The sequence below is a fragment of the Grammomys surdaster genome, unplaced genomic scaffold (genome assembly GCF_004785775.1).
Source record: "Grammomys surdaster isolate TR1022 unplaced genomic scaffold, NIH_TR_1.0 169, whole genome shotgun sequence".
In the NCBI taxonomy this organism is placed as follows: Eukaryota; Metazoa; Chordata; class Mammalia; order Rodentia; family Muridae; genus Grammomys; species Grammomys surdaster.
In genome coordinates, this window is record NW_021604617.1 from 11321482 (window position 1) to 11348762 (window position 27281).

Sequence of the window (27281 nt, forward strand, 5' to 3'; positions counted from 1 at the left end):
GAGAGAGAAGGACTTGGATGTTCAAGGATTCCTACTGTGTAAGAGTCTGGGTCCCTAGGAGAAGTGGGGCTCGGCTCGTATTTATACAAGATAAAGGAAGGGGAAGGGGCGTGTCAGAAGTGAAACAGAATATAGGAGTTACTCTAAACCAAATGAAGCATTCTCAAGATTCTGCAAAATTAAGCAATTCAAGAACAAGGAAGCCTGTAGCTTGTAGTGGCACAGAGAGGGACAGGACTGAATCTCAGGGCAAGAGTATATCAATGACACAGAACAATTAGAGTTCGGAGACTGTGGAAACTGAAGAGTGCAGACACCAACCTCAAAGGGGAGAAAATGGCAGATAGAAATAAGTCCCGTGTCATGTTGCCTTTCTCACTGTTATATACTTGGGCCTTTTCCTGCATCTAGAGTCCACTTCGTTGATTCTTAATAACAGCATTAAAACTGCATTGAGGTAATAACACAGTCATCCTCTCTCTTTTCTTTGTGTATCTGTCTCTGTGTGTCTCTCTGTCTATTTCTCTGTCTCTGTCTCTCTCACTGTGTGGGGTGTGTGTGTGTGTGTGTGTGTGATGGCTTGGCTCTTCTCTCTGCTTAATCTGCATTAAATATAAACACAGAATTAAATAAACATTTCAGAGTTGAAAATGACCTCTGACGTCATCACGCTTTGGTCATATGCATCCTAAGTGTTTGTTAATTTGAGTGAATTGCCATTTGGGAAGGAATTTTTTTTTGAAAGGTCATTCTTATATGGAGCAAAAGCATCTCTAGAATTTTCTCTCACAGGCTATATCTCACACTTGGAAGTCGTCCTGGAAACCAAGCCCCATTCCTCTTCCAGTGCCACTATTTTTGAAACCTAGGAAGGTAGCCATCATGTCTACTGCACCTGGGGCTTCTGCTTTTCAGGTAATATAGCTTCAACGCTTTCAACAAAATTTCACTGCAGCAATTCTTAGAATCACCAGTGTGTTGACTTTGATCGTGAGGAGGTCAATTTTTGTGAGTATATATTTACAATATATTGGAAAATTAGAGAAACACATTTTTGTCCTTGTGCGGTGTGTGTTCATGTGTGCTCATGTGTACAGTGTTACATGTATGTGTGTCAGAGGACCACCTCAGGTGTTAGTCTTCACTGTCTACCTTGTTTGAGACAGAGTTTCTCTTGTTCCTCTGTGTGTGCCAGGCTGGCCAACTTCCCTGGGATGTTCTGGTCTCTGCCTCCCATTTGTCTGTAGATGTGGGATTGCAAATGCAATCTCCTTGTGTTTATGTGGGTTCTGGTCTTCATGCTTGAGAAGCAAGTGCTTTATGCACTGAGCCATCTCCTCAACCTGAAAGACACAATTTTAATGATCAATTTGAAGGAGACTGTACATGTAAATGCTCTCTGGCTGGTATACAATAACATTAAGTACGTGTTCATTATTTAAAAAAAAATCAACATGGCCATTCTCCTACCAGATACAGACAATTTAACTTTCTATATTATTTCCTTAGGTTTTCACAGCCATATGTTTCTCCTTTTGCTACAGAGGCAAATTCTGCATTGGGCAAATTTTTGTGTAGAGAGAATTCTAGAGACGTTTTTGCTCCATATAAGAATGACCTTTCAAAAAACTTCCCTCCCAAATGGCAATTCACTCAACAAAGGTAACAAAGGTAAAAGCCAGGAGATCACACTGTCTTCATTTGGTTCATTTTTAAGGAGACATATTACCATGAGTAAAGTTCACGGTAATGATTAGAGAAGAAGAGAATTTATGGGGGCCGATTTGGAATACATTTTGTAGAAGAGGAGTAAGACTTATGGCGGCTAACAAGAATGGCGACAGTAAGCGCGTAAGTTTTATCTGTTAGAATTTACTGAGCACAATCTACATGCCAGGCTTTATGAAAATCATTTGTATACATTAACTCACTGAATTCAACCTGCAACTGTATTAAATAGATATAAAATGTTAACCCATAGAGATTACGTAAAGGAGAACCAGTGTGACAGCTCAGTAGGTAATGGTGCTTCCTGCCAAGACTAAGGATTTCAGTTTGATCTCCAAAACCAGTACAATGAAAGGAGAGACCCAATTTGGGGGTATCGAGTTTTTTCTTTTCCTTTTCTTTCTTTTTTCTTTCTTTATTTGTTCACTTTGCATCCCAATTGCTGCCCTCTCTCCTGCTCCCCTTCCTACAGTCCCTCACTCATCTTCCATCCCCCCATCCCTTTCTCCTCTGAGAGGGTAGAACATCCCCTGGGTATCCCCCAACCCTGGCATATCAAGTCTCTGCAGGACTGGGGGCATCCTCTCACAGTGAGACCAGACAAGGCATCGCAGCAAGAACAATGTATTCCACAGACAGGCAACAGCTTTAGGGATAGCCTCCACTCTAGTTGTTCAGGACTGACATCTGCTACATATTTGTAGGGCGCCTTGGTCTAGCACATGTATGCTCTTTGGTTGATAGTTCAGTCTCTCAGAGTCCCCAAGGGTCCAGGTTAGTTGACTCTATTAGTCTTCCTGTGGAGTTCCTATCCCCTTCAGGCCCTCAATCCTTTCTCGAACTCTTCTATAAGAGTCCTCAAGCTCCATCCAATGTTTGGCTGTTGGGAGACACGTATCCTCTAATTTCCATATATGGATCTTGGTATGGACATGTTTACACACATACACATAGATACCATATAAACAAAATGAGGGGAAGAAAGGGAGGAAAGGAAGGAAAGAAGGGCAGAAAGAATAAATGAAAGACTTTTCCAAGGCAACTAATGGAACAGCTAAATTCAAATCCAGACACTAGCTGTAGATACCGCCCCCCCCCCAACTCCTACTTGATAAGACTGGCCTGCTGATAGTTATTACGCGGTAAGTGATAAGTGTAAGCCTCATTTGAAATCTGGGGATTCTAATATGACTTAACAGCCTATTCTATTATTTTGAGACTAGATCACTACAGTTGCTGAGACTGGTTTGGCTCCCAAGACAGCTTGATGTTAAATGTCTCTATAATTATCTATAGAGCAAGATTATTTTAATGAACCTGGATGATCAAACTCAACAGTGTTTGATAACATTATTTTCATGGATAAATATTTTTTCTCATGTCAATATGTGATTTCAACATTTAAATTTTTTTAATTAAGGCAACAAAATTCACTATTTATTCATTCCAAAGTATACAGTTTAGTGTACTTTTGGTACATATACAGAGTTGCATATATGGTTAGCATCACTGATATCTAATTCTAGAATATTTTTAAGCCCAGGAGGAAACCTCATACCCATCATGTACTCACCTTTAATTCCCTATCTCTACACCAATGTGCTGTGAACCATCTGTATGATTTCTGTCTCTTGGGCTTGCCTATGTGGACATTTTCTGCAAATTATTCATGTAATATGTGACCTCTTGTGTATGGCTTCTTTCACTTGCCATAATGTTTTCAAGGTCTATCTGCATCACAGCATTTACTAGCACTCCATTTCTTACTACAAGGTCAGGACCTAAAGGCTTTGATGCTGAAGTCTACAACACACTTAAAGAAGAACTCACGTGCACTCTTTTCAAAGGATCAAAACATTTTCAAATAGAAAAATACTTCTAAACTCATCCTCTGATAGCCAAACCAGATAAGACCACACACAATAAAGGGAAGCCGTAAGAAAAGTGTCCATGGTGGAGAGAGATGAAGAAACCCTCAAGAGACCACCACCCAGTAGAACTCAACAGTAAACTCAATGATACATTGAAGATATCACTCACCACAGTCAGGCGGCCTTTACACCTGGGATGTGAGGGTGGAAAAGCACATTTAACTATGATCAGCACATTGACATATGAAAGACAGAACCAATGTATTAGCAATAGTTTTTAATAGATTTTAATAGATTGAGAAAAAGCACATGCCAAAAAATTATCTTTTCACGATAACAGAAAAATCTCTCAAAACTTAAACACAGAAGGAATGGGCCTCAACATGTACACTTTGGACAGACCCATAGCTAGTAGCATACTGAACAAGGAATAGTTGAAAGCTCTCCCATAAGATATAGGATAAGGTAAGAAGGTCCACTTTTGCCATTTCTATTCCCCATGGAACTGGAAGGGCAATTAGATGAAAGAAACTTTAGAATTAGTTTGTTAAATTGCACAAAATAGCTTACTAACATTTGGGGGGGATTACATTAAATATATAGATCAAGTTTGAATGCACTGATTTTGAATGTGAGTGTGTTTGTGTGTGCGCACACACACAGGCATGCTTTCAAAGTGCCTTCATTGAGTGCCTTCCACATTTTCTTTTTATATTGTGTATTGAGCTATGTCTCTCACTTGAACCCACAGCTAGACTCTGGGTGTCCAGATTTTATTCTTCACACTTGAACCACAGGCATTTTACCTGATGAGACATCTCTACAGTCCCCACGGAAAGAACTGGCATCTTGATAATAGTCTTTCATTCTACCCATGAACACAAATTCTCATTTACTTAGTCATTAAATTGTCTTCAGTATATATTATGTTCAACTTACATCTAACTGGGTTTTGGCTTTTGGTTTTCACTCAGGCTTTAGTAGGGCTGTTTGTCTGTTTACACAGAGTTGTTATAGCCCTTTGAAGAGTTTAGTCTAGTTGACTATTTGATAAGCAGTATACAATAGCCTCTCCCAGTCTGTGAATTTTCTTTTCTTTTTCTTGACTCTGTCTTTACTACCGAGTACAAAGTATTTAATTTTGACAAAAAAAAAAACTAAACCAATAATTTTCCTTTGGTGGTTTGTACTTGGGTCTTAACATTTCTATTGCAATATTCTTCAGCAACATGACAATTGCAAAGCTTTTACCTATATGCCTGGTTTCAGCTGGTTTTTGCTCTTCCCCATGTTGGAGGTGGGTTGGTCATCTCTTGTGTGTGTCCACATGTGCACTCAGGAGTTTGGATACTATGACTTCAGGCTTTAGACATATCCACAGTCGAATGTGTTCTACTTTCTTTTTCTCTCTTTCCCTTCCCAAGTGCTGGGATTAAAGGCATGTGCCTCCATGCCTACTTAATATTTTCTACTTTCTGAAAGAAGAATGTTTGGTCAAGTCTTAGAGACAGCCATGTCTTTGAGAAACTCTGTATTGCTATTGTTTTCATTTAGTGAAGGATGGTAATTAGAAGCTAAAGCTTAAGTGTTAGACAACGTGGCTTAATGCTGTTACAGTGGGCCAAATCCCAAGCCTTCTAGATAAAAGGGCTGAGAGTGTATATGTGTGTGCAAATCTGGAATTACATACAAATGTGCAACATTTTGCACTTTATTTCTACATCTGTGACTGTATAGTGAGAATTTGAGCTTATAAACATTCAGTGCCTATAATCCCACAGCCTTGACTTCTCACACAGCTTTCCCTTTCACACAGATGCTCCCTTCCTCTGACAGTGAGAATGTACAGCTCCATTATCCACGACAGATTCATATTTTTGTCTGCTCTTTGGCAGTTCTCTGCTTTGGTGGTCTCTCTGTAAAGGTCTCAACTCCGTGATCATTCTTAGTCATCTGGCCTCTCTGAAAGTACCAAACTTAGTGAAGGAGGGAAAGGGGAAGAAGAGGAAAGAGAGAGGAGAAAGGGAAAGGAGAGGGGGAAAGATACGGTAGAGGAAAGAAGGAAAGGAGGATGAAGAGGAAGAGGAGAGAAAAGAGGAGGAGGTGAGTATTCATGGAGATTTAAGTAAATAATTGAATATAATACAAAAGTCCATCTGTCAAAATTAAATGGAGGACTTGCGCCCTTTATCCTAAATATCACTTCCATGAATTCCTCTTAAGTATCTGATCTTTTCACTGTCAAAAGACTAAGTTATGCATGTTGAATTTGCTGTTTGTAATAGTCATTGTATAGTTCAGATATTTTACTGGGTAAACACTCTAACACTCCAAAAAGATCCACTTCATAATTTCTCTGTGTACAGTAAAAGTCTTATGTCCAAATCATGAGCATGATTTCATGATGTCGTGTGCCAGTACCACACAGACCTCAAATTCTGCACGCAATGTGTTGAATATCTAGTATTCCATGTAAATCGTATTTAAATACTTATAACTTTGAGGGAGCTGAAAGCCTGGGGGTCACCAGTACCTAGATGATCAAACTCAGGTCCTCATTGTTTGCACTTTACTGACTAAGCCATCTCCCTACCCCTACTGTCCCTGTATCGTTTGATATCTCTTTACAGTGTCCATTACATCAAACTATCTCAGAGATGAAGCTAGCAACTCACCCTAATATTACACTTCTGGTCAGCCTGTGGAATGGAACATGAAAGAATGTATACTCTTAAGCACTTACTGAGAGTGAGGTGCTGAGGCAGGAAGATGTCACACGGTAGGGGAACAGGGTGGATGATCCTCTTGGAAATGTTTGAGTGCTCTCAACTGCTCTCATGACTTTCCTGGACATCACAAGTAGAGGAAAACACATATAATCCTTGCTAAATAAGTAAATAATCAGAAAGACAAGAATGTTTCTAACAAATCAAGAAACGTCTAGTGTGTGTCCAACAACAAAAGGCAGGAGATTGCCCTGATTAGCTTTATTTAGACATTTAACACAGCCTAGAGTCAGCTGAGAAAAGAGACTCAACTGTAGAACTTTTCAAATTCCATAGTGGGCCTAGCCCACTGTGGGTGTTAAAATCCCCATGCTGGTGCTCTCCAACTTAATAAGAAAAATAGCTGAGTATAAGCTGGCCTGTAAGCTGCTTCAGGTTCCTGCTCTGACTTCTCTCCGTGACACACTGTCATCTGTAAGCAGCAATGAATCCTTTCCGCTCCTAAGATGTTTTTGGTCTGAGATATTATCACAGTAACAGAGATGAAACAAAGACTCAGATCATGTTAGATTTGTTGCTCATAGTCTGATGTTAGAAGAAACATCTGTAGGAGACAACCAGGCATCAAAGCAACAGGACATGGGGAAGAAGGACTTCCCAGGGCACCTGGACTCATCTTAAGTGATATAGGGGAGAGTTAAGGACTGCAGGCACTGCTTTGCTCCAGACTGAACACTGTAGAACACAGGACTCATTAGTTTGATAAGAAATATTATCTACACGGCAAGAAAGCAAATGCAAAACAGAAGTTATTTTCACCTTCATAGAAAGACACAGCCATGGGGTCTCTGTCTGCAAATTCTACCTGCCAGAATATTTTCTACTGTTGCATGATTTTTTTTTCATATCCTATTGTCCCCCTTTCCCTTTCCTTCTGTTCCCTTCTGTTCCCTCCCCTTCCTCTCCTCCTTCTTCCTCTCTGTCTATCCTCTTCTTCCTTCCCTCCTCCACTCCTTCCCCTCTTCCTCTTTCTCCTCCCTCCCTCCTCCCCCTCCTGATACAGCAGTCAGTGAGACTCCTTTCCCTCCACCACGGTACCACTCTTTCCTGTGGCAAAGGGCACCCACATCATTGTTCAGACAGCAAAGGAAAACTGGCTGTGTCTGATTTCTGTTTTTCCATTTGCTACCTCGTGCCATGCCCAAAATAGTTACATCAGCCTTCACAGTGGCCCCACACTCACCACACCGGGATAAAAGCCACTGGTGCTCAGATTGAATCTGTCTTGGCTCTGGGGTGGACACTAGAGCATGTAAAGTTGCACAGTTAACACACCAGTAGTTGACAACGCCAGAAACAGTGAGCAGTAGCGCAACTGATCTGCGCCTCCTCCTTCATGAAACAAGATGCGCAAGGAGCCTCAGCTCACCAGATGTTTCTTAAGCTGAAATATGTGGATTTCCTGGTTTACACAAGGGGAAAAATCTCACAAAACCCAAAAATGTGTGAGCTGTGTTTTGTTTTTTAATGGTCCTTTACTTTATGAATTATGTCACCCATTTATATTGTATTTTTAGGATTTGTCTTTCTTTTTGATTATGTACATGTTTGTGTCTGTATGGGGGCGGGGAGTGTGTGTGCATGAAGGCAGGTGCCAGCGGAAGCCAGAAGTGTCGCATCCTCTAGAGCTGGAGTGACAGGTGGTTGTAAGCTGTCTGTAGTCAGTGTTGGGAACTGGACCCGGATTCTCTGCAAGAGCAGCAAGAACTCTCAACCTCCGAGCCATCTCCCCAGACCATGCTACCGTACATCAGAATGTCTGCAAATGAAAACTTAATGCATGTCGGATTTGGGAGTGTGAATGTGCAGATACCAGCAGCAGGTTCCAGATGTGACTGGAGAGCTGCAAAACTTATGATGAGGTCGGCCCCTCATAAGAATCTGGATGACAGAAATGAATAGCCACTCCTGATGAGTCATTGTTATGGTAGGTTTCTAAAGGAGATAGACCAATCTATTGGGGCCATTAGAATTGACTTAGTGATGGATGACTCTGACCAATCAATTTGAGCTAAGGTGCTACTGGGTGATAGTAGGTCCTTCTATTCAGTTTCTTTTAAAGAGCATCTGAACTTGAATGGGGCTGGTAGCCACCATCCATGGTGACTCTCCTCTAGTTTCTCCCTGATCCTGGATCATCCTTCTTTCTTTTTTAAAAGAGATGTAATTCCACTGCTTTTAATTATATATAGGTGCGCATATCTGTATGTCTTGTGTGCATATGAGTGCAGATTCCAAAGATGTCAGAAGAACCAGAACCCCCTCTCACTGGAAATATGAGTGGTTTTAAGCTGTCCAATATAGGCACCGGAGCCTGTGGGGTCCTCAGGAAGAGGAAAGGGCACTCTGAACTGCTGAGCCGTTTCTCTAGCCTCTAAGTTCCTACTTTTAATCTTCCATGCAGGAGGTAGATAGACGTTCCTTGGCCCATTTTTCATCGATTGACTCTTAGAAATTTGGAATGAGACCTAAAACATTGAATAATTTCATGAGATTTACAGAAGGTCCTAGTGCATGCTAAGGGTTAAGCCTCCCCTCCAAGTGTGTTACCTGTGTCAGTACTATTCATGTCCCCAAGGAAGGAACTCAGCTAAGCACTTTGCCTATGTCAACACTCTTATTATGTCCAACTGCCCTCCAAGATAGTCACCCAGCTTGCTCCAACTGCCTATTGCCCAAACTGACTCGTACAAAGAATAAGGAGGTCATACGTGGTTTGAATCCAGGTCGCCTTGCGCCAGAACCTGGCTCCACTGCCCCTCCATCACTTGCTCCTTTATGAACTCATCTGTGAAGCCTCCGTAACTCCTGTCCCCCCAAATCCCACCAGTAAGCATCATCAGCCCCGTATGTCATGCGTCTTCATACAACACTTATGATTTCTTGTCTTTCCGTCCTCATCTCCCCACTCCTGTGTCACAAAGAGCTTTGGCGTATGATGAAAGATTGAAGAAGTGAAGGAAGTGGTTAGGGAACCAACTGATACCTTGATTCAGAACTGTCTCTACTGGGATTTTCTGGGGAGCTTTAAAAAAAATATTTAGATTATAAAATCCTATCCCTCATGTACTCTGTGAGACAGTTCAAGAATGGAATATTATAACGTATAATATACATTAATGCAAGGATAGGGGACGGCTCAGTCAGTAAAGTGCCTGCTTCAGAAGCTTGAGTACTTGAGTTTGATCCTCAAACCCATAGTTTAAAAAAATCTAGGCATGGTGAGTAGCATATGCTTGTCATGGTGAGTAGCACATGCTTATCATGATGAGTAGCACATGCTTGTATTTCCAGCACTGGATCATCTCCTTTAGAAGCCCCCCATAACAATGTAATTCCAGCTTCTTGACAATTTCCAGGCAACTAAGAGACACTGCCTTAGGAAAAAAATATCAAGGTAGGTGGCACTTGCAGAACAACAGCCAAGAGTGTCTTTCTTCTTATATTCACGTGCACATGCACACACACACACGTGTGTGAACACACACACATGCATGGACATCCACATACCTGTGTACCTATTCATATATGAACATACATATACATTCACACATGTATGCACACACAGGCACACACATACACACATGCATGCACACATGCATGATCACTCATACACATACCTCTGTACCTACTTATACATATCATGTGTGTGTACACACATACACACACACACACACACACACAGAGAGAGAGAGAGAGAGAGAGAGAGAGAGAGAGAGAGAGAGAGAGAGAACAAAAAGAATAACTTAGGTTTAAGACAAAGTTGTGCCAAGATTCTACACACAGTACCTTAGTTGGCCCTGACCATTTCAGATTAGACCAATTTGAGAATGTCTGCAGACGAGTCTCTTTCTATCCTGAAATCCTATAGGATTTAAAGCTGAATAACCAACCCTTCCTGGAAGAAATATTGCAAGCACATTATATATTTTAAACAAAATACAGCTGTACATGGGAAGTCTCCCCCCCCCCCAGAACAGGCAGTCCTCAGCATATAAGTGGGTCATATTCCAAAAATGCATTTGTAAGTGGAGTTGTTTGGAGTTCAGAAAACACTTTCCCACAGAAGTAATATTAGAAAAGAGGTTTCATTCCTTTGCCAAAGCACAAAACCTGATTTAGAACACTCTGAAATAGCCTTTCAGCTGGGCCACATGGATGGCCATGGGAAATCTGGGACCCACTCGACTTAGAACCAGGGAATTATGGGAGCATGGTGACTTTGCAGGGAGGTTGGGCTGTGACAGCATCTGGAACATAGATGTCTTATCTCTTGTTCCTCTGCTAACACACACACACACACACACAGAGAGAGAGAGAGAGAGAGAGAGAGAGAGAGAGAGAGAGAGAGAGAGAGAGAGAGACAGTACTGCCTACTAATCAAGTTTTTTGAAGAAGTCTGGTGAGAATTTGGCCATAACTAAATCAAAACTGCCCTTGTCAAATTGTGGTATATAACAATTCTTACTATCTTTACCTGACTTGGTGAACTCCTGTGTCCAATACACCAGAAGACTTCCTGATTCTGGGCAGACTCAGGAGTTCATAGATAAAGCGAGGACAGAAAATGCGAAGAAAACATGCGATTCTGAAGGAGGAGAACTTCTTGAGATGCAGCTGGGAGCTGTAACCAGTTCCTAACAGGATGGCAGGACGCACACAGTCTTCCCCAACCAGGCTGTGCATTTATAAGAGACCCCCCTACCCCTGTGATTTGGGTGTATGTAAGATTGGAGAAGTTCCCCTCTCAAGCACACGTAGGTTAGAGATTTGTTCTGTCCACCACAAAACGTGCATGCCAGGGGACTGGCTTTCCCTCAGATTTTAGAAAGAAGGCAGAATATTCGAGATTTAACTCCACCACTGTAAAGACTTTTTACCATGTCCATATTACCATTCTTGGGAGAGAAGAACCCCTCCCGTCTAGTCTTATTTCTGAAGCATGGGTTAATATTGCTCAAAAGTATTTGACTAAGATTCATGGCAAGAAGCATAACTGAGAGGAGGGTTATGTACCACTAAATAAAAGCTGCCTGAGCAGTTAAGAAGATTGCTCAGCAGGTGGAGGTCTTGGTGTGTAAATATGGGGACCTGAGTTCTAATCCCCAGCTTGTATGCACTTACCAATATCCTAAAACTTTAGGGGATGGAGACAGGTGGGTCCTGGCTTACTGGCTAGCCTGTGTATCCAAAACAGTGAGCTCCAGAACAGTGAGAGGACCTGTCTCAAGAGAATAAGAGACAGAGGAAGGTACCTAATGTCCTCAACTGGCCCCCTTATGCAGTTGCAGGAGGGGACACCACACACATTCCTTGGCTCTATTTCATCTGTTGCTCTCTCCACACCATAGTATTAATATACAGACTACTAAGTGGCTCCTGACTGACAGTGAGTATAAACTCTGCATACAGATATTACTTCAGAGGAGCTGTCATCTAGTTTCATATACAGCTTCCCTCTCAGATGCAGAGGACAGAGCCCCGAAGCATGTCGGGACCTGGCATGCTTTCTGACTGCATTATGAAAGAATACATCAAGATTATGAACTGTTCGTACAAGTTACCATCATCTACCCCTTAACTTCTTGGACCTATTGTAACAATTACTTTTAAAAAAAAAAAGTACTAATGTCTGATTGTACAGAAAGGTTTCGTCTGGTAACCATAACTCTAAACCTGTGACAGTGAACTTACATTCTCAGCAGAAAGGTTCCAGTGAGAGGTGATATCATGAACTAGTGTGTTGGCTAGCAAGAGGAAACAAAAGTTGTAAGTTCAAAGCTTATGGAGGGCACTTTTAGGTTTCTTTTCTTGTTATCTGGGTGGATGTTTTATTGTTTTTCCTCACTGTCCACTAACTGGAGCTTAGGTGACTGTGTCTGAGACACATTTAGAACGTCCCATGTTGGGGACATGCCAGCCTGTCACATGAGCCTCCGTAACACTCGGCCAGTTCACCTTCGTTTTTCTTTCTCTGCCTCTGCTCTTCCAGCGTTAGAGTCCTTGGGCTCCCAGTGGAAATAACTGATGACTAACCACATCTATTTATCATTTATATCCTGAGCCTGGACCTGTCCCTCTAGTACATGAGATAGGAAGGGAGTTTGGGACTAGATGCCAGGATCTTCAGTCCTGTTTTAACAAAAGTCACACAGCCCCAGGATGCACCCTTATTCACTTTACTGCCGTCGGATGCTAAGCCTGCAGCTCACAGCCCTCTAAAGTACATCTTAAAAGAAGCAACTGTGAGCTTATGATCTCCTCTCACCATAACACCCATAAAGAGAATCACCACAATTTGAGTGTGGTGGTACATAACTGTGACCACACCATTTGGAACGTGGAGCTGGGAGAATCAGTTCAAGGTCATCTTTGGACCCATAGAGACCAGAGTTCATGAAAACGACTACAAAAGAAAATACAAAAGAAAACTACCTAATTTTTCAGTTTCTTGTAAAACATTTGATTTACATATAGTACATGTGGGTTAATATTGTCAGCTTGACAGAATCTAGAACTGCCATAGAGTCAAGTCTCTCTTGCAATGTTTCTAGGGAGTTGTGATTAAATTAGCTGAGGTGGGAACATGCACCCTACACTTGGGTAGCATGGTACCATTTCCCGTGCTGGAGCCCTGCACTATACTGAATTAAGAAAAGAAAGCAAGCTAACTGCCATATGTCTCTCCCTCTTCTTCCTGACAGCTGACACAGCATGGCCAGCTAGCCTCTTGCTCAGGCCTTCACGCCTTCCATGCCAGAACTAACGGTGTTCTTCCATAACTGTAGGTTGAAATGAACCGCCTCTTCCTTCAGTAGCTCAGGTCAACTATTTTATCACAGTAATGGTATCCCATAATATATTACACGAAGGCCTCCATCTGGCTTTCTCTGTGCCTCTTAGCAGCTAAGTGACAAAGCATCTTCGGCCTTGGGTTATTATGTATAAAACGGGGCTAGGAACAATAGCACTCACATCACTGAGTTTTCTTAAGGAACAAATGAGATAACATATATGAACTTTTAGTAATGGAACCTGGATCACATAGTAGAAGCCTGGTTTACAGCAGCTAGTTAGGGAAGATTACTCCCTTTCGAAGCTGTCTATACACCAGGTTCCCCTCATCCTGTAGTTTGTTTAAAGCAATGGAGAAGCTTTCGGTTAATTTTCTATTACATTTGCTTCATGTTTTAACTAAGACAACTTGTGGGAGTAGGTTCTCTCTTTCTCTCACATGGGTTCCAGGGACCAACTAAGTTCATGAGGCTTAGCAACACATGCCTTCACTCTCTCAGCCATCTCTCTGGCCTGAAATGACAATATTTGAATACAGAGTCCTGCATATACTAAATAAGTATACTGTTCTGTCCTAAGTTTGATTCTATAGCAAAGAAGGTCATCTGTGAAAAAGCTGGTAGCATTTGAGTAAGGCATGCAAAAGAACCTAAGACTTAAGTTCTTAGTTTTCAATGATATACAATGTTATTCATTCTTTGAGGATTCCATACAATAGATTTTGATCATATTCAATGCCTCACTTCTCCACTTAAGCCCTCCTAGCTTAGTTAGCCAGTGAGTTATTGGAATTATTTATAGGAATATAGATGAGGTATTACAGAAGCATGGATAACTCCAAGGCATTTATATCTCTGAAAAGCCTGCCTCAACAGCAGTTATGACTAACAACAGCTGCATTGCTGGCACAGCCTGAAGAATGCTGAGCCCACTCAAGAGTCTCCTCTCGCCAGCATCTATTACTGCTTATGTAACTTTTAGGAAGGCCTGTGACAGTTTTGGAAGTTTCCGAAGGCTTTTGAATCTTGTAACTTTCATTTACTTCCTGAGCCTTGTAAGTTTCATTCACTTCCTATTTTTACAAGCCTTCATTTGAAAGGGAGTGCTCCCATTCAGAGGAGTCACAACAAGTGCTTATGGGTCTGAGGTGGATGTTAACATGAGTAAAGGTAAGGACTTTGGTCTGTGCACAACCACTAAATAATAGTAACCACAACTAGATGCTGCTCAACAAGCATTGCCTCCTTTCCCCAGATTTGACTGTTCATGTTGTACCAACCATAATAATCCCTTTACCTCCTTCAGCTTGAGCTCAAGCATGTAACCAATGGAAGAAGGTAAGAGGGCATCAGCTGGAAGCTCACCGTCCTAGGTAAGTTGTCAGAAAAGAAAGAATGACAGACAGACAGACTGACCAACAGACAGACAGGTGGACAGACAGACGGGCACGGGAAACCTTTTACTTCCTGTGGTGAAAGGATGTAATGGCAGCTATCATATGACCAGGACAAACAGCAGTAGAGCTGCTTCCTCCAAACCCAACCATCAGCAAGCTGCTGGACCATCTGTCTCTAGACACCATTTTTTTTTTTTTTTTTGGTTTTTCGAGACAGGGTTTCTCTGTGTAGCCCTGGCTGTCCTGGAACTCACTCTGTAGACCAGGCTGGCCTTGAACTCAGAAATCCACCTGCCTCAGCCTCCCAAGTGCTGAGATTAAAGGTGTGCGCCACCACTGTACAGCTCTAGACACCATCTTATGTGAGACAACCGATGTCCTTGTTGCTCAAGTCACTTTTGGTGTCCTTTATCACCAAAATTAACATAACCATCACTAGAGGTTACAGAGAATAAGCAGTTATTGCCAGATTCCAGATGAGGACTGTATGCTTTAAAAAGGACATACAAATGTTCCATATATCTAGTGGGGTGCACAGAGTGAAAAAGGGTGGAGAAATGGATGTTTTAAAACAAAATTTTAAAAGTATGGTTATGACTATGACTACTTATCTATTATTATTTATTATATTATCATGTATGATTCTGTGTATTGTGGCATGATTGCTATGATGCATGTGTGGAGAGCAAAGACAAACATTTTTTTTTTTGAGACAGGATTTTTCTGTGTAGGCTCATCTCTCCTGGAACTTGCTCTGTAGACCAGGCTGACCTTGAAGTCAGAGATCCACCTGCCTATGCCGAGTGCTGAGATTAAATGTATGTGCCACAACCACCTATATCTTGCCAGCATGTATGTCTGTTCACCTTGTCTATGTAGGCCAGAAGAGGGTATTGGATCTCCCTGGGACTAGAGTAATAGCCAGTAATGAGCTGCCATTGGGTCCTGGGGCTAGAACTCAGCTCCTCTGAAAGAGAAACGGCTCTTAACCATGACAGCATCTCTCCGTCCCCCAGCACTTAATTTTCTAAAATTAGGTTTATTGGTTTTATTGTCCTGGATTTATTGTCCAGGATCAGAAGAGACACACCACAGCATGTGTTCAAAGGTCAGAGGACAACTTGTGGGAACTGATGCTCTCCTTCCACCATGATGGTCCTGGGGTTTAAACTCAGGTCAAGAGGCTCAGTGATGGGTACCTTTATCCACTGAGCTACCTCTGGAAGCCAGTTCTCCTCTTGCATATATATGTGGGTTCTGGATATAAAAATTTAAGCCACTAAGCTTAAAATGCAAGTAAGTGCCTTACCCACTGAGCTATCACACCGCCCAGTAAGAGACATTTTAAATTCTTTCTATTAAACAGCTTTTAGTTCCTTTGTTCATAAACACACACTGGTCTCATACAACACCCTCACAGTTGCTGTGGTATTTATTGCAGGTAAAGCTTGGCAGAGATTCATGTGGGAAGAGCCAGGTAAGTACCAAAGCCTGGCCCTGAATGCTTGTTTTTCTTTCTAATTGTCCAGTGACAGGTCAGCTAATGGAAAACCTGAGGGAAATTTACCAATGAGAAAAAAAATTTTTCCAAGAAGTCTGAGTTGAGAATTCTGTTTCTCTCATACTTAAAAAATTGAAGTATACAAGCTTTTTAATAATTGATTACTAAAACCAACACCACCCTATGGAAAGGCTCATTTTGATACCAATGGCTCTTGGGAATAAGACAGGGAGAAAAAATTATGTAGAGAAGCATAATCTTTCCTGTCTTGGGTAGGATTGTTTCTCTGCACTGCTACCTGAAGGAGATCTTGGAACCTTTGTCCAGCGTATCCTTTTTCACTTATTATTTGATGTCTTATTTTTCTACATTCCACAAACATATTTAAATGAGTTCTGTGTCCTTACCATATTTTAGAGAACAACAAATTATAAGCATGATCACAATCAAGTATAACACCATCATCCAGCTTCAAATATATATATATATATATATATATATATATATATATATATATATATATATATATGAGTGAGAGAGAGAGAGAGAGAGAGAGAGAGAGAGAGAGAGAGAGAGAGAAGAGAGAATCTATTTTCAAGGATGCATTATGGTTTTCTGTATGATTGCTGTGGAAAATAGATGTCACAGAGGTCAAAGCAATTTTCCATGGAGTTACATAACTGATAACATACAAAGCTGGATTTCATCCTGAGTCATTCTAACTATAAAAGCCGAGCAGGGAGCACGACTAAGGGAGGAGATTTTTGGATGCGATCTTGCTGAGAGTGCTGGATTTGGAAGGATGACATGTGAAAGGATTGAGGCCCAGGCAGAGATCTCAGCCAACACAGCTTCTTTGGTGTGGGATGAGAGCACTATAAGTAAGACGGAAAGGGAAGGCATTGAGTGGGAAAGAGGGACAAGAGGGGACCAGTAGGCAAGCAAGTGTCACTGTGCAATGATGCCTAGAGCCAGTGGATCATAAGTCACTACCAGTTGTAATTCAGGGACACTGAAACCATTGTTTTGAGAGACACAGAAAAGAGAGAAGGCAAGAAGGACATTCACCAGGAAGACCCACCAAGTTCTAATAGTGTGAGACCTTTGGCCACCATAAATTATAGGCCAGTCTTCAGTGAGGATGTGCTTTGTAAAGTTCTGCATCACAGTGTTTTCTGAAAACATATAGGCTTCGGATCGGAAGGTCTCCATTAGAGCTACTAGATAGCCAGGACCTACATTCAGACAGAGCATCCCATCCGAGCGATGGCAATCAGCACTCCTGCCCTAGTGTCTCCCCCATCCCCCACTGTTCTACAATCCTTTATCATACTGGCATGGGCTCTGCTGGAATTTGAGCTTTGCTTACCCTAGCAATCTTTATAGTGCCTGATGAAGGCAAAGCTGGACAGTCAGTCTTCACGAGCTCTGTCACCCCTGGGGCAGGCTCCACACCCAAGAATAGTTGGCGGATACAAATTGGATTTGATAGATTTTCAAAGAGAGAGAGAGAAAGAACATAGAGTTGGGTGAGTAGCGAGGTGGGAGTGGATCTGAGAGGAGTTGGGGGAGGAGTGAATAGCAAAACACTGTATGAAATTTTCAAAGAATTAATAACAATATTTTTAAGTAAAAGGAAATGTTCACTTGACTGCATCTTTGAAATCCTACAATTATTGCACATTGCTTTTTACAATATAAGAAAATGTGAATGTTATTTTTAAAACTTTCAGTCCCACAAATATTGAAGGAGGAGCTGTGGCTTGGCAGGAGTCCTGCAAAAAGATCCAGGGGTTTTATTGAAGTCAGGCTCAATGTGTGCCAAACTCATGACACAGCAGCTAGAAAACAAAACAAAACAAAACCCCTAGCAGATAATTGGAAGCCATGACCTCCCAGCACTCTGCACATCCTCATCTGGAACACAAGACACGTGTTATTGAATAAAATAATAAACTAGAGGGTGTTTGATGCTACGGATTCAAACAGAGAAGCCTAGAAGTCAGGTTCATGGGGAATAATCACAGACACATACACACATGCACACACCACACACACACACACTATACACACACATACACACATATACATGCATATGCACATACACCATACATGCACTGACACACATGTACCATACACACCATACATAACACACATACACCATACATATATACACACACTTATACACCACATACACATACTCATACCACACACATACAGACACAAACATACATGGATACACACATACACACACACATGCACGACACACACACATGCACAACACACACATCACACACACATACACAGGATACACACGACACACACACACATGTACCACACACACACATGTACCACACACACACCACACATATATCTACACCATACACACATACACACAATACACACCACACACACACATGTACCATACACACATATATATACCATACACATACACCACACACACATATACACATGTGCACCACACACATATACACACAGAACACACACACCATACACACAAACACACACACATATGCACACATATGCACCACACACATAAACACATACAACACATACACATACCATACATACCACACACACACACACATACACCACACAAACACACACACAAACATATATTCACACACAGATATAAATGGAAATTCTTGGTTTGAGCTTCAAGATAAACAACAAAAAAAATAGAGTCAAGAGATAACTATCATATAGTACAGAAACATGAAATGTGGTCACCACATCATGCCCTTCTTCAGTGTAGAGAGCAGGAATAGTGCCCCTGAGCATTAAGGGAACTAGTTAGCCACTTGACTAACAAAGCAGATTTGAAAATACTAATTTATTCAATACTGGATTTCCTTGTAGAGTGGAAAAACTATCCCCAGTGAGAAATCTTGCAGAAGAAACTATCCGGCAACCCATCTCAGGGGGGAGTTAGGGCCAGGCAACCTCAGCTCACACTCCAGACCCAGGTTTCCACACACACACCCCCCTCATGACTAGGTTCAGCAGTGTTGACAGCTGCTGAGTAACATGTCTGGAGCAAAGACAGGAAAAGTCAATTCCAGTCACCACTTAGGAGCATTAGGGTCAACAGTGACAGTGTGTGGATTCAAGGTCTGGAACGGAGACAGTGGATACTCATCCCCTCCAGGGAGAAGAGCCAAAATAACAAGTATCTAGCTATAGTATGAGTGAGTACCACAAGAGGACACTGGGAATCTCAGTGAGAGAGATTGGAACTTTATAAGCTTCAGAGACCCACAGCAACAGCATAGAAAGAGAAATGACTCCAGCATGAATCATTTTTGATCTTGAGCTGGGGACCAAGAAGTCTCCTCTTTCAAGGGTTGAAAGTGACAAAGAAGGCTAGAGAGATGTCTCAGTTGGTGAAGCACTTGTCACACAAGCATGAGGATCTGAGTTCAGCTCCAAGTATCCACATAAATAAAGGCCAGGTATTGTGCTGTTGGAGACAGGAAGACTCCATAGCTGATGACCAGACAGTCTAGGCAAACAGTGAACTCCAGAGTCAGTGAGGAAACCCTGCTCAAAAAAAAGAAATAATATGGTAGAAAATAGTTAAGGAACACATCTGGCATGAACTTCTGCTCTCTATATGCATATGAACATATGTACACACAGAGGCTCTATCAACATGGACACTGGAATCTTGGCTAGCTGACAGATGGACAGTTGTCACAGTCTAATGACACACTTGGATACATTAAATATGCACAGCAGCTCTGCCTTGGCAAAAAGATCTTGTATCACTTTACTTTGAACACCCAGGATGCTGTAGTGAGGGACCATGGAGAAATGAGCTATTTGGTGAGATTAGATTGCTCTGTAGGTCACAGACCCCTGTACAGTCCTATGGCTGGCCCATTCTACTTCATTGACTTGAACAATAGCTCCCTTAGGAATCTACCTTGGTCCAGCAGAATAACTGTGGCCCGACTTTCCTGCACTGTAGGAAATGGGTGATGAGACACAAAGGGAAATGGAAGGTGTCATCTTCCAGAACCAGGAGATCGGAGTGGTACCTAGCTGATGGCAAGGACATGGTAAGCCTTATGTTGATTCCATCCAGTACCAGGATGTAAAGAGGCATAGTGCATCCTGAACTCCCCCTGTGCTAGACTAGGAAGGATAGGGAAGAAAACCTTTAGCTCCTGGTGCTTTCCTACCCACAGAATTCTACTGAGGAGACTTGACTTCTCCCTTTAGCTTTGGGAGTCATCTTGCTCCTGGGCACATCTACAGCTAAGAGACTTGGGGAGAAAGACTCTGGCTCCACCGACATCTCCACTCCTGGAGGTAAATGAGCACTATAGAGAAGAACGTCACTATTACTGCTGTCACCCATGTGTATGATTCTATGGCTACCCTGTTTCTACTCTGTCTAAACACTCACGACATTGACAATTAGGACTGGGTATGTGTGTAGTGATTTTAATATGCATGGCCCAAGGGGTGGCAGTATTAGAAGATGTGGCCTTATTATAGTAGGTATGGCCTTGTTGGAGGAAGTGTGTCATTGTAGGAGTGGGCAATGAGACCCCCCCTCCTAACCATGTAGGAGCCAGTCTTCTAGTGGCCTTCAGATGAAGAGGTAGAACTCTCAACTCCTCTTGCACCATGCCTGCCTGGATGCTGCCATGTTCCCACCTTGATGATAATGGACTGAACCTTTGAACCTGTAAGCCAGCCCCAATTAAATGTTGTCCTTATTAGAGTTGCCTTGGTCATGGTGTCTGTTCACAGCAGTTAAACACTAACTAAGGCAGAGTATCACAAAAAAAGTGCTTGAGTTCCTGACACCTATACCTCTTATGGTGTAGACTCAGAGCCAGCACCACTGTCTGGTCAGGAAGACAAGTGTTTTAGGCTTCTGATGGTCACTAGAGTTGCCAGTAGTATCATAGCATCATCAACATCAACAATATCCAAATAGGCTTCAGTGACCTGAAGGAGCATGACACTCCTACCACAGAAAGGGTCAACCATGAGCTCTCACCTGCCCACGGGCATCTGCACCACACTTGCCTGAACTGCAGCAATGATCCCTCTCATGCATCACATATTGAGAAGGTGGGTCTCTCCATCTCTGTCCAGATTCATTAGCCACAGCCAAAGAACCTACAGGGAGATTAGACTGCAGTGGAAATATCACATTACTAACTGACATGCTAAGATACCTCTTCAGGTGAAAGCTACTTACTAAAATCCCTGCCCCCATAAAAGTGGGAAATACAGATCCCCGGATGCTAAATCCTCAATGCAGAGACACACAAAAAAAGTGGGGAAATGAACTTAGGAAAATGATACCTCCAAAAGAACATAGGAGCTGTTTAGCCACAGATCCCAATGAAGTCAACATGAACGGGGCCCTAAAGGTGGGGCTGGAGACATGGATTGGTAGTTCAGAGCAAGAACTATTTTGCAGAGGACTTGAGTTCAGTTCCCAGCATGCACTTTGAGCAGCTCACATCTGTCTATAACGACAGATCCAAGGGATCTGACTCCATCCTTTGGCCTCTGTGGGCAACTGCATGATGTTGTACATACTACCACACACACACTCACGCACACACATACACACACACACACACCCCTACATAAATACACACATACACACACACCTACATAAACACACACAGAGACACAGTTAAAAATAAAAATTAAGATTAAAAAGAAATTCCTGGAAGTGATTATTTTAAAGAATGCAGTGAGAAGTACTTAAATGGAAAATTCAGAAAAGAGAAGATTTTTGTAAGGGAACCAACCACCAATCTGGGAATGAAGGTCTCAATAAGTCTAAAAAAAAACCTATAAAAACAAAAACAAAACAACGACACTAATAACAACAGCTCTGAAAGCTCCAAAAACAAACAGCATCAGGTAAGAAATATGACTGGAAGACAGATTGTTTTTTTTTTTTAATATTCGGTGACAGAAAGAAAGAAAGACTACACAGAAAGAAAGAAGCAATACACTAAAGACTTTAGGAGTACCACTGAAAGAAAGGAAAATCTTTGATTCTGGGATGCTCAAAGGCAAAGAAGAAGTTAATGGCACAGAAAATATATGCAAGAAAATAATGGCCCCAAATTGGCTCTAATCATAGGAAAGATGTGGAAATCCTTGCCTAAAAGACTCATAAGTTACAAGTCATATGACTAGAAAGGATATTACAGTTAATCTGTCACACGAACAAACCTGATTAGGTCCTGAAAGCTTGAGAAAATAACACCAACCATCAGTGACGTTTCAAACTCAGAAAATATCAGTGTTAGAGAGGTAACTTGAGAGACAGAGGACTGCTATTGCAAAGTTGATGAAGACGACTGCATTCTATCTGATGTATGCAGCTTTTGTGAGATTGAAAGAAAAGAGAATTGCATGCTTTCAAGTCTGATGACCAGTGGATTTAATACCTGTCTAGCAAAAGCACAGCAAACAAAACTTAACTACCTGAAAATGTTTTGAATAGACAGCTGCTGTAGAGTCTCACCAGAGTCTGTCTTAATGAAGATGTTGAACAGTGGTCTCCAGAGAAAGTGCCCATGGAGTTAGAAACAAGTTAGTGGAAAAAGGGTTGATGAGCTCCCACCCCTAGCCGAAAAGCTATAGATAGTTGATGTGGCTGTGGCCCCTGGCTAGGTTCTCTAGGTTCAGTGGATGACCCAGTTCCCATGAGAAGCACTCATTGGACTCAGTGAGTTACAAAAACAAAGAGGATATGAAGCTGAGAAGGCATGTGGGATATAACCTGGGTAGAGTAAGGAGACAAGTGAGATTAGATGTTATCAAAATCCATTGTGTACATATATGACATTCTCAAAGAGTGCCTTTAAAATATTAAAAAGTAAACATGATGAAAAAATTCTAAACTCTCCAAGAGAGTGGAGCTATTCTGTCCTAAAGGATATCATAGACATTTGAATAACAACAGATTGTTTTTTTTTTTTCAGTAGAACCCAAGAAGCCAGGAGAGAGTGGGATGAGGTGTTCTAAACCCTAGAACACAACTAACGGCCAGCTAAGAATACTGAGCATGGAAATCACTGAAAACTAAACCCCTGCTCTCACCATCAGAGCAGGAGGAACTTGTGTCCTCTGACCTAGCCACACAAAGGATACTGCAGGGATTCCTACTCTCGGAAGTGAAAGTGTGCTGAAATACAAACCCCACAGAAGAAACACAAGGAAGAAAAGCATCCTCAATAGACAAAACCATCAAACTGTAAGAATGAAGACCCAAATATCCAGAGTCATCCTGAGCCATAGGCTAAGATATGGTAGAGGTGCGATGGTGTCTGTTTTCATATCAAACAGAAGTTAGAAAAACCAATGATGATAAGTGTGACATTGGCATAAAGCAGACATACATGCACACACACACACATACGAACGGAGGAATTTTAGAAATAAACCCATATCAATAGCCAACTGATGCTTAAAATGTATTTTTATTTATTCTTTAACAATTTAATAGCTGGATACAGTGTGTCCTGATTATATCCATTCCCAACTTCTCCTGGAGTGTCCCAAAGTGCTTCCCCTACAGCCTCTTGTCTCATGTTTGTTTTTAATAGCCCACTGTGCTGGCTAGGTTTTTTGTCATTGTTATTGTTATTGTTTGTCAACTTGACAAAGCTACAATCAGTGTATAGCAAGCCTGTGAGGCATTTTCTTGATTAACAATTGATGTGGAAGGACCTAACTCACTAGTGGTGGTCCTGGGTTTTGTGTGTGTGTGTGTGTGTGTGTGTGTGTGTGTGTGTGTGTGTGTATACATAAAGTTGCTCAGAATGTATGATGGAGAGCATATCTCAGTTCTGACAAGAGTGTATGTCCAAGTCCAGCCACTGGAAATGACCAATCTCACCCTGCACGGACAACAAGTCAAGATGAATCAATCACCTATATGGAATCCCAAAGCCCTAGAACTATTAGAAGAGACTAGAGGGAAGCTCTTCAAAGCCCCAACAAGGATTTCCTAGATGGAACCAGGAAAGAAACAAAGTGAAAAGGTGATGAAGAGAATCACATTAAACTGAAGAGCCTCTGCACAGCCAATAATGATATCAGCAAAGCGAAGACAACACCTATAGAATGGAGAAAAACATTTACCAACTGTTCTTCTGAGACAGGGCTAAAAAATCTACACAATATTAATGAACTCAAAAAATTAAGAGGAAAGCATGCAGTTTAGAAATAGGTAAAGCATGTGAATAGACACATCTCATAGAAAAGCACAAGTGCAGAACAAGTATGGGGGAGGGTATTCTCTCTCTCCTTAGATATCAAGGAAATGTAAGTCAAAATGACAGTGAGGGACAAACTCATCCCAGTTATGATGGCTATGAGTCGGGAGTGGGAGGAAGGGTTGTAAGAGGGGGAGATCATGAGGGGGGCAATGAGTGGAATGTAATGTGAATAAATAAAAAAATATATAAATGAACAAATAATTTTAAAATGCTAGCAAAAACTTGGAAATACAAGGAACTTCTGCATATTGTTGGTGGATATGCCAGTACAACCTTAGGGAGAACAGTCCTCGAAAGTGAAAAATAAAACTATCATTTGAACCCTAGGTCCAAATCCTGTATAAGATTCAAAGGAAATGATGCCAGAATAGAATAGAAACTTTCATAGTTGTGCTTATTGGAACAAACACTATTTTTGACAGCTAAGATATGAAATCAGCCTCGGTGCCTACCAACAGAACGGTGAATCCAATGCTTGCAATGGAGTTATTATCTAGTCACCAAGAAGGAAGACAGTTTATCTTTTGCAGTAAAATGGGTGGAACTGGCTAGAACAAAGAAATAATTCCAGGTAGGAATCTAAATCTTAGGCTTACAACAAAGAAGTAATCTCAGGCAGGAATCTAAATATTAGGCTAGAACAAGAAAGTAGGCTTCAGACATAAAAATGACTTTGGGCTAGGACATGGAAGTAGGCTCAGATACTTAGGTCATCCTGATAAGCCCTTAGAAACAGTGATCACAGAAGTGTTTACGTAATTGAGTTTAATGCCTTGCTTGTTCTTTGACTGTCTGTGTTTATTGTCTGGCTTGTTCCTTGACTATTTGTATCTTTTGTATTGCTCTACCCTCAACCTAGAAGTGACCTTAATACATGCATGTAATCAAAATGGTATAAAAGCATAAAGGAATATGGTGTACAGGATAGGGGGTTCTAGGGAGGGGAAATGGGGAAAGGGGATGACATCTGTATTGTTAAGTAAATGAAATATCCAATTAAAAAAAAACATGATTAGCTCACTGAAACCTACATAATCATGTATACATGTTTCATTCCATGGATAATAAATGGCTTGAACTAAAAAAATTGGGTGGAACTGAAGACATTATGTTAAGTGAAATAGGCCAGACACAATGATAAGCTTTGCATGTTCTCTCATTATGGAAACTAAAGGTTGATGACCTAGGCCATATGACCTAGGGATTGGGAAGAGTTCGAGGGTGTATGGGAAATGAGAGGCTGGAGAGGCTGGATTCTAACAGTGCACCATGTGTGCATATATGTAAATATCACACAGAATTCCATCAATATGCACAGTAATACAGAATAATAATTTTTAACGACAGCCAATGGTTAATCTGCCTCCGTTTCCTCCAAAAATAATCTTTTTTTTGTGAGGTTGAACACAAACTATTTTCCAAATATCAAAACAAGCACAAGATATATAAACTATACCTGTGTAGAATCATGGAGATGTTGTCAATACAGCCTTACAGTTTCCCAATGGTGCTCATTAGGCGAACAACAGACTACATCAGGCATCTGTTTCCAGCCAGTGTTCTGATGTCAGTTCCTTATTTAGGGCTAAACTCCAGAGTCTTACATTTTAAGGTCCTCGGTCCAGCATTCAAGTATTCCTTTACCACACATGGATCTGTGTTAAATGTCTCCGTGGAATGTCTCATATGGTAGGAAGCAAAACAAATAGGAGACAATTAGCCAACACCTCTCTAGTCTGAGCAGCATTTTTGAAGAAACACTTGAAAAATAGAATATGTTCTAATAATAACATCACTTATATAGGAAAAGTCTGACTCTGTACAGTGTGAAGGTTTCACATGGTCAAAATATACATTCACCAGATTGAAGAACCAAAGTTTCACTAGCTGACTTCATCAATTCTAATATTTCAATCATGTTTTTGATGTCCCACGCACCACTATCTCACCGGTATATAAATATATCTCCTTATCTTTCTGCAAGGAATTATTGTTGGAGCGCCTATCCTTTACCTACTCCAAAATTCTACCTTTTTTTGATCCTGAGATATAGAAAACGGGGTTGAGATTCCAGACAGATAGTGACTTAGTGATGTACTGGTGAGAAGACGCTCAAAGCATTGGCATGAAGGGACCAAGTGTCACCTGAAGAGCAGACCATGCTATCAAGCCTTCCCCGAGTGCAAGCAAAGCATGGTAACCAGCATTTTAGTCCCTGGTGACCCCGTGAGCGTACATGCTATCCTAGTTAGCTGGGGCTCTGTAACAAGGTGCCCTAGACAGTTAACATGAACAACGGGCACTTATTCTCACAGTAGACTGGAGAGTGCAAAGTCAACAAGCATGGTCATGTTCTAATGAGACCTTCTCACTGTGGAAAGGGAAGTAAGGAAGGGGGAAGGAGGGGAAGAGAAAGAGCTAGCATGTTGGGTTTTTCTTTTCCTAGAAATATGAACACTATAAAGTCACTGTTGGATGCCCCATCCACGTGACCTCATTTAAAATTAATTACTTTCCCAAAGCTCCACTCATAACTCCATAAAGTATCATAGCTTTTACTTTTTTTTATACACCCATACACTCCATAACAGCCATAGGCAGTGCCCAGTTGTTGCTTATCTGTTTTTAATGATCAATATTCTTAAAACTATGTGTATATGTGCATCAATGTGTTGGTTTGTACATGAGATTTCATGTGTCCTCAAAAGCCAAAGGCATTGGATTTGCTGGAGTTGGAGTTGCAGGCATTTACACACTGCCCAACATGGTTGCTGAGAACCAAACTCAGGTCCTCTACAATAGCAGTATAGTCTTAACTGTGGAGCCATTTCTTCAGCTCCAAAGTGTAGCCCAGGCTGGCCTTGAACTCAAAGTCCTCCTGCCTCTGCCTGCTTGGTGCATCATACCAGCATG